The sequence below is a fragment of the Lynx rufus genome, unplaced genomic scaffold (genome assembly GCF_022079265.1).
Source record: "Lynx rufus isolate CCGP_SWC_20201006 ecotype Redwood Valley unplaced genomic scaffold, mLynRuf1.p SCAF_1, whole genome shotgun sequence".
NCBI classification, from domain to species: domain Eukaryota; kingdom Metazoa; phylum Chordata; class Mammalia; order Carnivora; family Felidae; genus Lynx; species Lynx rufus.
In genome coordinates this window covers 114,618,211-114,633,126 of record NW_025814823.1, presented here as the reverse complement: position 1 = coordinate 114,633,126, position 14,916 = coordinate 114,618,211, and the positions used below count along the sequence as shown (strand labels likewise).

At 45.7% G+C, this 14,916-nt stretch overlaps 1 protein-coding gene across 1 annotated transcript in view; it reads left to right on the top strand.

Annotated features, from left to right (window-relative positions):
* The window catches only part of GFRA3 (GDNF family receptor alpha 3), a 41,275-nt gene that overhangs the window by 21,000 nt on the left and 5,359 nt on the right, over positions 1 to 14,916 (top strand). The gene's annotated exons all lie outside the window — the stretch shown is intronic.

Sequence of the window (14,916 nt, the reverse complement as noted above, 5' to 3'; positions counted from 1 at the left end):
GGAATGTAGGAACACAGACCAGGTGCTGAGGCTCTGGGTCTGAGAAGTACCCTTGGAGCTAGATCTGAGTGGAGGTTCTTTTTTAATTTTTTTTTTAATGTTTGTTTATTTTTGAGAGAGAGGGACAGAGACAGAGCATGAGTAGGGGAGGGGCAGAGAGGGAGACACAGAGTCCAAAGTAAGCTCCAGGCTCTGAGCTGTCAGCACAGAGCCTGATGGGGGCTTGAACTCATGAACCATGATCTCATGACCTGAACCGAAGTCAGATGTTTAACCGACTGAGCCATCCAGGTGCCCCTGAGTGGAGGTTCTTTATGGCTGCAGAAGGAGGCTTTGCTAGATTTTTGGTTCTGGCAGTTGAAGAGTAAGGCAAATTGAAGGGAATCAGAGAATGCCATTCCTAAATATACTACTTGGTGTAAGGATTATTTTGACCTGAAGATGATAGAGAATCAACAGATTCAGGAAGAGTTCTGTGCCCTCCCCTCAACTGTCTGAAAGCAGGGCGTGATTGAGGATGGGGAATCAACACCAAGATGAGTTTGCAAAAACCAGCCTTCCTAAAATAGCCCTTATCTTCCATTAGTTTCCCCCATATACTTCCTAGTCACTTCCCCACAATTTATTGTCCTGTGACCCCAAACCCTCTTTACTTTGTTAAAAGGGTATATAAGACCCCTAATTTAACCTCAGGTCTTATTTGAGTTTCACTTCTTTTTGTAAACTCCTGTGCAGGTAAATATTAATACAATTTTTGCCTTTTCTCCTGTTAATCTGCGTTTTGTTAGTTTAATACACAGGTTTCCTGATACTGAACATAAGAGGTAGAAGAAAAGATTTTTCCCTTTGACAAAAGCACTGCCATTTCTTTGGCTAATAACCCTCTATCTTCACCTCTACATCCCATCTGACCAACATTCGTAGTCTCTCACCCTCTTTCCTCTCTTAGGATCTCTGGTTGTCAGAAACTCCAGTCTCTTTTTTGCATCTCTGCTTCTCTCAGGAGGAAGACTCTTCACATCTGGAGCTTGGGAGACTTGGTCCAATAAAATTCCCCTTGCACATATTGAGCTGGTCAAGGCCCTAACTGACATACTGTACATGGGTGTGGAGGTGGAAGACTAACATTTATTAAGAGCTTCATGTGTGCAAAGCATAATGCTAATGGCTTAATGAGCATTATTTCATTTACTTTTCAGAACTATCCTATTTTTTCCCTCTGTTTTACAAGGGGCTTAACAAGGCCAAGCAATTTGTCCAAGTTACAGGGCTAACAAGTGACTGATCCAGGAATCAAACCTCAGCCTTCCTGACTCCCAGGCACAATCTTTGATACACATCACATTTGTCCAGTGTTGGGGTGAGGCCCTATGTCTTAAATTAGAACAGAGACTATGATGAGGAGTGTGAGGGTAAGGGGGAGCTCTTTTAGGCTATAGTTATGGTTTCCGGGAAGAGAAGGTATTTTGGCCGGACCTTGAAGAAGTAGGATTTAATTAGGCAGAAATGGGGGGGGCACCCCAAAAACCAGAATGAGCAAACAGAGACTGGAAAGGGCAGGGAGTGTTGAGGGAATTACTGGTAGTCTGCCGTGACTGGAGTTCTCTGGGGGGAAGGTGCTCCCAGGTCTTCAGGGTCACTCATTTCCCAACCTGACTGCCTGGGCGGGGGAGGTGTCTCCTCTGCAGACACACCAACTACAGAGCTGCTGTTCTGAAAACCAGGCCCATGGAGCAGGCAGGAATCCCGAGGAAACAATGTGAAGATTTCTGGCCTGGCATGCTTGGCATCCGCGACCACAGGGAGCTCCATGGCCCCTTGACCCCTTGCTGACATCCCAGGGCACAGAGGTCAGTGTGTGGCAGGGAGAGGATGAAGTGAGCCTGTGTCTGGGCTGGGAACAGTGACAGGCAGAAAGGAGGAGCCCATCCCCCACAGAGGGCTAGAGCAAATAGCCCCTCCCTGGGCTGACCCCACTCCAGTTGCTGTGGTCAGCTTGAATATCAGGCATTTGTTCTGGGAGTATGGTCTCCCCAGATTTTGGTTGGCTTTGGGGTTCCAATGGAGGCTTCTTCCTGCTGAGCATCTACTGTGGACCACATAGGGCAGGCAGTAGGTTGCCACAGAGATGAAGACAAGTGTTGTGGTAGAGACAGATAGACAAATAATAAAGACATCATTATTTGAGTACTTGGTCTGTGTCAAACACTGCACTAAGAGCTCAATGTGTATATCTTTAAAGCTGAGCTGCCTCATAGGCTTGTCTCCACATGGTATCAATCTGGCATCCACAATATTTGAAACAAATTTAAATAATGATTGCACAGTCTTTTGGAAAAAATACACAGCAAAACTTAAAATCCTCTTTCCCCATCTGTTTCTCTGTATTATATGTACAAAGCAGCCATCTCTACACAATCTTTCCTCTCTCTCCATGCTCCTCAGTAGAGGTTTATGCCATGAATATATACAGTTAATATTTTTTCCCTTATCTCACGTGTATAATCCAATTGAAACTTCATTACAGCCCTCTGAAGGCAGGCACTATTATCCCCATTTTACAGATGGGGATAGAAGTCTAGAAGTTAATTCTTGCCCAGAGTCACACAGCTAATCACTGGCAAGTGCATTTGAAGCAGATTCTGTTTGTTGTGAAAGAGCATGTGATCCAGGGCCTGTGAGACTCCTGAGGGACAGTCAAGACAGTCAATTCATGGGGGGGGGCTTCATTCGGAGGAGGCTACATTTGAGTAGAACCTTAAAGGATAATAGAAGCTCAACAAACAGAGATGAGCGACAGAAGTGTTTCTTAGGAAGGGAGCGACACCTAAGAGGTGAGCACATCACACAGTGGGATGTCCAGAGAGAGACAGTCTTGTTCCTCTCCCTCTGAAGAGTGGTTCCTCTCCTCCTGCATTTAGGAGACTTGCCTCATTTCCCATCTCTGCCCTAGGCAGATTCTGCCTGTGCCCTTTAACAGTCTCCATCACAAAGCGGCCTTGTGGCTTCTGAAAGAGACCCTCTAATTCAGGCTGGCTCCCTACCACCCACCCCCACGCCCCAAAGGGGAAGAGAACTCCCTTCTCGGCCAAGTTAAATCACTTAATTCTTAAGGAATTACATGTCAAGCTTGTGTTAGGGAACGTAGCTCTCTAGTCTTTAAGAAAAACATGTTGTAGTGCAAAGAGTACAATGGAAAGTGGATCCAGCCTGATCTGGGTTTGAATTTCAGCAAAACTCTCAGCTGAGTGAATTCAAGCAAATTGCTTAATCTTGTGAAGCTTCAGCCTCTTGATCTAGAAAATGACTATTGCTAAAAAGTGGTGACTGATAGATTTGTCAGAGAGGAAGAGGAAATGGCTGGCTGGGAATATATTGATCTAATATTTACTTCAGTGTTAGGTGTCAGGGACTTGTCAAATCCAGGTTTCTCCTGCAGGAAGTGTACAGTATGAGATGTTAGGTACTTGGGTAGGAAGGTGACTCCCAAGAAGTAGAAGGAAAGAGAGGAGGAGGTGGCTAAGCATGGACAGGGTTCCCAGTCCTGAAGTCTTGTTGCCTTGCTGGAACAATTCCATGAACCTCTCTTAGCCTCAGTTTCCTCACTTTGAAATGCCAACCCAACTTAATGAATATTGGCCAAACTCTTGAATTGCTATTTCATCCATTTTATTTTTAAATATATTTTTCCATAATTTGCCTCATCCCAGAGGAGATTTGAGGTGATATTTATTTATTTATTTATTGTTTTAAAATGCTTATTTTTGAGAGTAAAAGACAGGGCATGAGTGGGGGAGGGGCAGAGAGAGAGAGGGAGAGACACACACACACAGGATCTGAAGCAGGCTCCAGGCTCCAAACGTCAGCACAGAACCTGATGTGGGGCTCAAACTCACGAACTCTTGAGATCATGATCTGAGCCGAAGTTGGACACTTAACCAACTGAGCCATCCAGGTGCCCCTGAGGTGACTTTTAAAAATACACATTTTGGGCCACTTGGGTGACTTAGTCGGTTAAGCGTTGGACTCTTGATCTTGGCTCAGGTCATGATCTCACAGTTCATGAGACAGAGATCCAAGTCGGGCTCTGTGCTTAATAGCAAAGAACCTGCTTGGGATTCTCTCTCTCTCTCTCTCTCTCTCTCTCTCTCTCTCTCTCTCTCTCTCTCTCTCTCTCTCTCTCCCTCCCTCCCTCTCTCTCTCAAAATAAATAAATATACTAAAAAAAAAATAAAAATAATACAAAATGAAAATAAAGGCCCACAAACCAGGTTGCAGAGAGAATCAGAGTAAAACAGTGAATGACCACCAGATCATTTCAGTAACCTGTAAAACCTGTGAAAAGGTCCTGCGCAGATGAATCCCATTTTCACAGAACCCTTAGCATATAATACTTGCCTGTAGTAGAGGTTAGAAAATATATCTTAACCAGAGCTACAGGTAATATTTCTATTTCACAAATGAAACTGAGGTTAAGTCCTGCCCTGGTCCCAGTATATAATGTGCATGGGTGAAGGGGAGGGAGGAAAAATCCTTTGTAACTTATACTGAAGTATGAAGTTTGGGACCCCTGTGTGTTTGTGTTTGTCAAAAGACCACAAGCTGCCTCTGCTTTCTCCGTCCCCCGAGGGATTACAGACCTGACCATTTGGGTGAAATGACCATTCAGGAGAGGGAAGGCAAAGGAGAATAAACCCCAATCAGTATTTGAATGAGTTATCCTGTCACACTAAAATAAATATTGAGTGCTTATTATCTGCCACCTAGTGTGCTAAGCACTTCACATTTTGTATATTTTATATTTAAATTTAGTTTAAATTTCACATTTAAGTACAGTTTAAATTATATATTGGAGGGTAGGAAGCTTACGAGATAAGGGCACACTCGGGTAAGAAAGGGTGGGAGTCCCACCTCCCTCAGCCGCTTGCTGCACAGCCTTGGTGATTGCTGTGTTCCTCCACTTGTGAGCCCCAGTTTCCTCCATCCGCCTCTTGGGTCGTTGTAATGAATCAGTAAGCTTAAAGCATGTTAAATGTTCTGCCCAGTGTTGGCACAAACTAAGCAACAACAGCATAAACAATGGCAGCAAACGTTTAGTGACAGATCAGGACCGCAGGCGCATCCAAAACCTGAAACACGACCCCCCACGTCGGACCCCAGTGGCAGGGCTCTGGGTTTAGTCAGGGCGGTAACGGCCGCCCCCACTCCCACAGCTGGCGCGGCTCCTCGGCGCGGGCTCCTCGGCGCGGGCAGAACCGCGGTGGGGAAGCCGCAGGCTGCGTGCGGGGAGGCGCGCCGCCTAATGCAGTTGTCAGTTAATTAGGGGAGAAGGTTAGGTCATTAACGGCGGGATCGATGCAAAGGGAATTAAGAGGCTCTGGCAGCGTCGCCGCCGCGCTCTCTGCGCGGGCCCGGGGCCTCATTCAACAAAAATTCGATACGCATTAGCAGAGGATCGGCGGCCGCCCGGGTCGCGAGGCCGCCGAGCGCACGAGCTGCTCCTGGGTCAGGCGGCCAGGGCGGGACGCGGTGCCCTGCTGGGAAGAGCCGGTGTCTGGGCGGGCACCACTGCCTGCGCGCGCCGCCCGGGAGTCTCTGGGAGGTGCGGGGTGCAAGGCGAGGGAGGCTGGAGGTCCTCGCAGGCGAGCATGGCCGCTTGATCCTGGGGAGGCTGCGGGTACGATGACGGGTTAACGTTTAAACATTCCAAAGAGCTCCTCCCGCGGTTCCCCTACTCACTCTACCACTGCCCCTCACCGGGGCCCCCTGCCACTCATCCTTCAGACCCAGTGACCTTAGTCACAGGGAAGCTGCCCTGACCTCCCCAGACTAGGCCAGGCCACCCTGTAACCCTCCCACCCAGTACTTACCTCTCCTTCATAGCATTTATCACAGTGTTGTTACATGTGTGCGATCTGTACAATGCCTTTCTCCTGACCAGATTGGAAACTCCAGGAGAGTGAGGCAGTGTACACCTGTTTTGTTTACCTGCGCCCACAAAGCCTGGAACATGGCCGGTGCTCAGTAAATATTTGCAGGAAGAATGAATCCCCTCAGCAACCCAGTGAGTTAATTGGTAGGATGAGGAAATGATGGCTCAAATAAATGAAGTGACCTGCCCAACATCACAGCCATCTTCCAGCCTCCAAGCCCTTTCCTTGAACAAATGTTCTCATCTGTCTGAATATTAGCTTTTCCATCCAGGGAAAAATAATTTATAGCTGTCTCCATACTATGTGCCAGGGAGTGTGCTAATATTTATTTGTATTTGCTCCTTTAATTCTTACAACAACCCTGTGAAATACAAATCATTGGTTATAAAGGAGGAATTTGAAACTAGCAAGGGCTGGGCCCATCATTTGCCTGTTTGCCCTTAGATCCATCACCCCCTTTCTGATACTGTTTTTCATGGGTGGGCCACCCCCACACTTCTACCTCCATTCCACCTCCCATCAGGCTGGATTTCCCAGGCTCCTTTGTCAGCTGGATTTTGGCTGATTTTGGCCAATGGTAGCCACTGTACAAGATTGGAGAGCTGAGGATAGGAGGACCCAGAATACCCCTATCCTTGACAGCTTCTGGGCTCCATGTCCTTCCTTTGGCCTCCAGACTAGACGGTAGTGGTTTCTTGCTCTTGCTAATCTCTGGGTTACCTCACTTACCTCGTATGGCTTTAAAGTTCTTCTGTCACTTCTGCCACCTGAGTGGCCACAGTGTTAAACTCTCTATATTAAATTTCCTCTGTTTGAAATAGTTCAAGTAAATTAATTTTCCTGTAAGAGCTATGATTTGAATCCAGATCTGTCCGACCATGAAGATGTGCTTAAAGCTTTCCCCAGGAGATGAGAGCAGGCAAAGCAGTGCAAGAGTGATAACCATTTAACCACCCTGCCCAGAGAGCTCTTTCTAGGTCCCTTCTGTGAGAGAAATTAAAGATAATGGTCCACTCATAAAACCTATTCATTATTTATTTTTAGGTTTAAGAAATTCTACTTTCCATAGCTAAAATATTGTTTATACCTAGAAATGAAGATATTAATAGCATCTACCCACTAGAGTTATGAAGATTTAACGAACTAATGTATGCCAAACACCTCGCATGTGGTGGATGTCCCATGACAACTCCTTCCCTCACTCCTTTAAAACCTGAAAGAATTTTTAGTACCTACGGTTTTTTTTCAGCTTGGTAATCCTGGAGTGTGGAGGACAGGGGCTCTGTCCTTGATTTCGTAGTATTGTCCTTAACCATCGTGCTGTAGATTCACCTTGCCCATTAGACCAGTGAGTGAGAAGTAGTAATCAGAGGGCTCACCCAGCAGCAGAAGATGTGTGCAGTGATTGTTAGTTCTGAGTGAATGCTCCTAAATCAATTGGACTGCCCCAGAGACTTGGTTGGCAATGAATGAGAGTGTGAGGTGCTTTTGACACACACATCCAGGATCTGATTTGAGCAAAGATGTCTGCTCAACAGTCCCGAGGGCAATTTTCTCCTGATTGATTTGCAACTTTCAATCTTAATGGAAAAGAAGCCAAGTGTAAGGGAGGTAGTTTTTCTCCTGAACCAGAAATCCTTCTTGTACTTCTCTTTCTGAACTTGGGGTGGGGGGTGGTGCCATCTCCTATTACCTGCCAAGAGGCTACAGAGGCCAAAGTTCGCCAGAGAAGGGTATTTAAGGTGCGTTGGTAGTTGGGGGAGAGGAGCTTCTTAACCTACACAATCCCATTGACTTGGGAGAACCAGGAGACCAGAAACTACTCTTGATGATAGAACAACTGCAGATAGCAGGTCAGGTCTCCAGCAACCATATTCTGGAGCCTGGTCCTGTGGTGTCCTGTCTGTACCCTGGACAAGGAACTTCATTTGAGTCTGCCCTGACCATTGCACAAATTGCTGGGGGCTCATTTGGAGTCATCGATGTAAATGCCATTTGAGGAAGTTTGCAGATTAGAAACATATTTGAGGTTATGGTTTTAAGCTGTTCAGCTGAATATTGCTTTTTACAATAGCATAGGCCTGTACCCCTAGAAATAAATAGCACAGGATTTGGAGTCAGGTAAACCCTGGTTGCAGTCCTACTCATTGTGACTAAACATTTCTGAGCTCCTCCTTCCTTCCTCTTCTGTTAAAACAGGATTGATAATGAGAAGTAGTTAGATGAGAAGGGTGAAGAGGAGTCCTCCATGGAATTACAACTTCAAAATGACCACAAGGGGACGGCTGGTTCAGCCAGTGGAGCATGTGACTCTTGCTCTTCCAGGTAGTGAGTTCGAGCTCCACGTTGGGTATAGAGATTACTTAAAATCTTGGGGAAAAAAAATGGCCACAGGAAGAAACACCAGCAAATTCTGAAATTTTTGAAAGTTTGAAGTCATAAGCTTAGTTGAGAAGTGCTAACATGTTATGGGCTGAATTGTATCTCCCCAAAATTCATGTGTTGAAGCACTAACCCTCGGTACCTCAGAAGTACCTTATTAGAAGACAGGGCCATTGCAGATGTGGTTAGTTCAGATGAGGTGCTGCTGGAGTAGGGTGGGCCTCTAATCCAATATATCTGATAACCATACAAAGGGGGGAAAATTAGACATTGACAAGCACAGAGGGAGAATGTCATGTGAAAATGAAGGCAGAGGTCACAATGGTGCTTCTACAAGTCAGGGAATGCCAAAGATTGCCAGCACATCACCATCTAGGAGAGAGGCCTGGAATAGATTCTCTCTAACAGCCCCTAATAGGAACCGGCCCTACTGACACCTTGATTTTGGACTTCTAGCCTCCAGAACTGTGAGACAATACATTTCTGCTGTTTAAGCCACCCAGTGTTTGGTACTTTGTCACAGCAACCCTAGCAAACTAACATATGAAGCACACAAATCCAAAAATGCCTCCCTTCTGTGTCTCTAGCAGTAATTCATACCCATGCCCTGATTTTTAGATCTATGTGTACAGGCCTCAAACCATTTCTCTTTTAACAGCTGGTGTCAGGCATGCTTCTAAGCAGCAGGCAGAACGACTGGGGAAACCCTTGACCTGTTAGTGCCAAGGAGTCCAATCAACTACACCCATGTAATTAAACAGGAACACAAAGAAATTCCTGCTTCGGTCTGAAGAGTTTAAAAAGAGTTTAGGGAAAAAAAAGTTTGTAATTATTTAGCTGTTTTACACTAACGTTATAAGAATGAGTAATAATAATTGCTTGGGGCACCTGGGTGGCTCAGTCAGCTAAGTGACCAACTCTTGATCTCAGCTCAGGTGGTGATCCCAGGGTTGAGAGATGGAGCCCCGTGTCAGGCTCCACACTGAATGCGGAGACTGCTTAAGATTCTCTCTCTCCCACTCCTCTTTCCCCTCCCCACTCTCACATGCATGCGCGCATGCTCTCTCTCTCAAAAAAAAAAAAAATTGCTGAACATTGATTATTATGTGTCAGAGAATTTGCTAAGTGCTTTGTGTATATTATTTAATCCCCTCAACAACCTTAGAGATAAGAACCGTTGTTATTTACATGTTACGAGACTCAGAGAATTAGCTTGTCCCTAAACACACAGTGAGTCAGTAGTAGGACAGACCTCTGACCTAAGGTGGCCTCAGCCCAGAGTCCAAGTTCTTTGTTACAATGCTGCTCTTTCTCCCAGCCTAGCACATAGTGAAAGTTCATGGAATATTAGTTGTCTCCCTTTGTCTGACTTAGTCTTATAATTGACTTAAAAGCTACTGCTTGTTCCGCCTGCTTTTTCAAGCTCAAAACGAAAGAAAAGTGACTGGCACATAGTAAGTGCTCAGTAAGTGTTAGCTGTTATTACTATTAATATTGCATTGTATATGTTCCTCTCCAGCAAGGAAGGTGAATCCCTAGTCTATTGCTAATAGTAGGTACTTAGAAGTGTTCTTGAATGAACAAGGCCAATGAGGTAGGGGCCTGGAAAGTAAAGTTGATCTAGGAAAAAATGATAAGTGAGGGTGGGGAGTTAGGGCTGAGGGAGGGAGCGAGGGACAGAGAAAGCAGTTGGCAGAAGGCCAGACTCCACTTTGCCTTTGGTGAGGCTGTCCCTGGGGGTTTGGAGTTGGGGGGAGGGCAGTGTAGCCCCTCTGCTCCTGATTGGTCAGTTCACCTAGCTTTATCCTTTATTCCTTCCCTTTTGGGGTGATGGGGAGGCTGCAGCTTGTGGTTACATAAAGCTTCCAGGAATTCTTCCAGGAAGAGGACAAGTTCATGATGTGCTGGCAAATTCTGGGGGCAAAGAAGTCTGTGAGCAAGAGTGATTGGTGTACCTGCAATCAGTGCAAGGGTGAGGCAGGAAGGCATGGGAATTAGGTGGTTTGAGTTATAAATCCCAGCTCTCCCGTTTCAGCAGCTGTGTGACCTTGGGCAGGTAATTTACCTGAGTCTGGTTTCCTCTTCTGTAATAAGAATGAAATGGTATCTACTGTACAGGCATTTAAATGCTAAGTACAGCTGAGGTGCCTCGGTGGCTCAGTTGGTTCAGCATCGACTCTTGGTTTTGGCTCAAGTCACAAACCCACGAACTGTGAGATCGAGCCCCCTCATCGGGTTCCACACTATCAGTGCAGAAACTGTTGGGGCGCCTGGGTGGCGCAGTCGGTTAAGCGTCCGACTTCAGCCAGGTCACGATCTCGCGGTCCGTGAGTTCGAGCCCCGCGTCGGGCTCTGGGCTGATGGCTCAGAGCCTGGAGCCTGTTTCCGGTTCTGTGTCTCCCTCTCTCTCTGCCCCTCCCCCATTCATGCTCTGTCTCTCTCTGTCCCAAAAATAAATAAACGTTGAAAAAAAAAATTAAAAAAAAAAAAAAAAAAAAAGAAACTGCTTGGGATTCTGTCTCTTCTACTCTCTCTACCCCTCCTGCTCTCTTTCTCTAAATAAATAAATAAATAAATAAATAAATAAATAAATAAATAAATATTTTTAAAAATGCTTAATATAATGCCTCATAAATAATTGCTGTTATTGTTATAATTATAATTATTATTTTATTTTTTTTGAGACAGAGAGAGACAGAGCTTGAGCAGGGGAGGGTCAGAGAGAGAGGGAGACACAGAATCCAAAGCGGGCTACAGGCTCTCAGCTGTCACCACAGAGCCCGATGTGGGGTTCAAACTCATGGACTGCGAAATCATGACCTGAGCTGAAGTAGGATGCTTAATCGACTGAGCCACCCAGGCACCCCATTGTTGTTATTATTTTAAGTGTTAGGCTTTGATGTCCTCTCTACCTGAATGCATGGATTCACCAGTATCCTCCTCTTTCTCTTGTTCTCTCAATCCTGGAAATTTTAGCAAAGTATTTCCGAATGCCTCTTGATATCTCCATTTTCTCCTGGACCTTCCAGTGGGGCCAGGCCTTTGCACACTTTTGTGTGGCCCCAGGATATTTGCCTTCATGACTCTGGGATGGTCCCCACCCCCAACAGCCCAGGAATGATTGATAAAAGCCTTATCTGAGTCACTTTCCATTATGGGATTAAATCAGACTTGCTTTGGGGCCTTCTGGCTGCTACCCCAGGCTGGATGCCAACAGCTCCCAGTTATTGCCTTTGGCCCAATCTGAGGTCATCACACCTCTATGGACCCAAGGGGCCTTCAGAGGAGAGGTTGTGGCAGCCATTTGGGATTAGTTTCAGTTAACGATCATGGCTAAGCATGGAGGCCACAAGCGGGCCACATGCACTAGGTACCATGGTGGAGCAAATAGGAGATTGGACACTTACCCAGCCAGCTCCAGTCTGAGTCAACAAATGATAGGCTCCTTCAGGGCAAAAGTCGGGATGTCAGAGATTAGCAAGGAGAGTAGTGGGGCAAAATAATAATTGTGTACTTGCAGGCAAGTTGCTAAATTTCTCTGAGCCTGAGGTTCTTCAACTCCCAACTTGGAACACTAACATTTACTACAAAGGTTAATGTAATGGAAACGTACTAGTTAAAAGGACAAGATCTTAGGGGTAAGTCTTGGTTTGGATCCTGGCTTGGTCACCCACTGGCCTTATGCCATTGCTGTTAACTTCTCAGAGCCTCAATTTCCTCATAGCTGTAAAGGAGGAAATAACACTTCCTTCCCAGAGATGTGAGAATTAGAGAAAACTAGGCTTCATGGTTAGCTTTGACTTGGGTAAGTGTGCAGACCCCTTCCCGCTTCACCCCCAATGCTGCTTAGTGAATGGGCACTCGTGGTTTTTCTTCTTTTTAGGGCAGTGTAGAAGGGGAGTGGGTTTAGCCCTCTTGTCTGCCTTCCCAAATTAGAAAGACAGGAGAGAAGTTGCATTTCTCTTGCTAAGGCCTATTGTGCAGGTCTCTGTGTGTGCCCTGGCCAAAGCCTGGACTGAACCAGATGCTACCTCAGCATGAGATCACCTCTGTGGAGATGTGTTTACTGAACTTGGGTCAACTTGGGACCTTAGAGTAGACAGGTGCAAGCTATGAGCTACCTGGAAGGCCATCCAAAGACGAGGGAAGCTTCAATGCTCAGAGCCAGGCTGCTCCAGCAAAGGCTCAGTCTGAAACCCGAGGTGCCAACTCAGGACTCAGCTTGTACTTCATTCTCTCTGCCCAGGTCTTTCACCTTCCTGGCTCCCTTCTTCTCCCTTTCCTCTTGTTATTTGCCACCACTTATAAATGTATTGTGGTTGATTATTTCCTGTCCTGGACCCACTTGGTAATCTGGCATGTGTGAAAGGACGCCAGACCCCTATGCCTGTTGAAAATCCAAGTCTTTGGGGCTCCTGGGTGACTCGGCTGAGCATCCGACTTCAGCTCAAGTCATGATCTTTTTTTTTTTTTTTAATTTTTTTTTCAACGTTTTATTTATTTTTGGGACAGAGAGAGACAGAGCATGAACGGGGGAGGGTCAGAGAGAGAGGGAGACACAGAATCGGAAACAGGCTCCAGGCTCTGAGCCATCAGCCCAGAGCCCGACGCGGGGCTCGAACTCACGGACCGCGAGATCGTGACCTGGCTGAAGTCGGAGGCTCAACTGACTGCGCCACCCAGGCGCCCCTCAAGTCATGATCTTGAAGTTAGTGAGTTCAAGCTCCATATAGGGCTCGCTTGCTGTCAGCCTGTCAGTGCAGAGCCTGCGTCGGATCCTCTGTCCCCCTCTCTCTGCCCTTCCCCCACTTGCGCTCTCTCAAAAATCAGTAAATCTTAAAAAAAAAAAAAAGCAACACTTTTTGTGTACCTACTGTATGCCTGCAATGATCTCATCTCATTCTCAAAACAACCCTACAAGCAAGCTTCTCTTTGTTTTTTAAAGTTTATTTTATTTATTTTGAGAGAGAGAGCAGAGAAGGGGCAGAGAGAGAGGGAGAGAGAGGAAGAGAGAGAGAGAGAGAGAGAGGGAGAGAGAAAAGCCCAAGCAGGCTCTGCACCATCAGCACAGATCCTGATGTGGGGCTCAAACTCAGGAACCATGAGATCATGACCTGAGCCGAAGTCAGATGCTTAAACCCAGGCGCCACCCCAGCAAGCTTCTCTTAATATCCTCCCACTCGAGGTAAGGGAAGTGTCCTTCTAAAGAGATAAAACAAATTGCTCATGGTTACTTGGCTAGGAAATGACTGGAGCAGGATTTGTCCAAAGACCACATGACTTCAAAGCCCATGACATTTCCATTCCAACTCCAGATAAAGAGCATTCCCAGTTCTGAGATGCACCTTCTACACTCATGGACCCTGGGCAAGTGTAAGAACTGTGCTGTTTTCTCAGGGAGGGTTCAAAGCCCACCAGAGTGGCCACTGTGGCCTTTAGAAACAATGGGGTGGTAGATGGTCCTCTGATGTCTACCTCAGAGGACAGGAATCGGGCACTGAGCTTGTGGGAGGTGGTATGCTGAGGGCAGAGACTGGTCTATCCAAGTTTTAAAGGGAATGCAGAAGTTCCTGGAGAACATAAGCAATCAAAGACAAAAATGGGGGAGGCAGGTTACTTTGAAGTAGTGCCAATAGGTGCCCCATGCTATGACAGTGGTTAGGCACGTGGGCCTTGGAGCCTGGCAGACCTGGGTTTGAGTGCCACACTGGCAACTGTTTCTGTGGCTGACCTTAGGCAAGGCATTTAAAATCTCCAAGCCTCAGTTTTTTCATCTGTAAAATGGGGATGATGGCAGTACTTTGTTGTGAGGATCAAATGAATACCATGCACATAAAGCAGTTACCTTAATTCCTGGACCTCAGTCAATGTTAAAAAATGGTATTATTAGTAATAAAATTGGGTTAAGAGTAGACACTTTTCAGAAATGTTGTATATCTTGATCAGGGTGGTGGTTATATGAATGTGCACATATGTAAAAAAAAATCATTGAAATGAAATGTCAACCTAAGATCAAGAAACCAGTTCAAAGGAAAAACTTGGGATAAAAGAATTGCAACTCAGAGTACACAGACTTATGTGGAAACCCAAATAGTGTCCTGATTCTAGGAGATGGACTCAAGGTTTTTATAGGGGAGAAAAGAAAGATTAGGTAAGTTGTTTTTAAGAAGAGTTGATTGGTGCTGATAAGGAGGACTAGGTTTGTACTTCATTGATTGGTCAGGTGAAGTAGTCACTGGGCAAAAGTCAGTATCAGTGTTTTCAAACAGGATTTTCTTCTCCCTGCTGACTTCTGAGAATATTGGCGGTTTGGTCCAGTTCAAAGGTTTAGAAAACAGGACATGCAAGACATTTCTCAAACGGCTTCTCTAGCTTTATTTTAAAAATGTTTCTCCTTACATCATTGGTTCACAATACTGCACTTTTCACATGTGAAAATATGTACTTTTGTGTGTATCTTATACCTCAACAACAACAACAACAACAACAAAAACAACAAGAAAAACAAAAGGAAGCTCTTGTGAGCCAGGGTTGAAGTGAAAGGTTAAAAAAAAATGTTTTTTAAAGTTTATTTTTGAGAGAGAGACAGGGAGCGTATGAG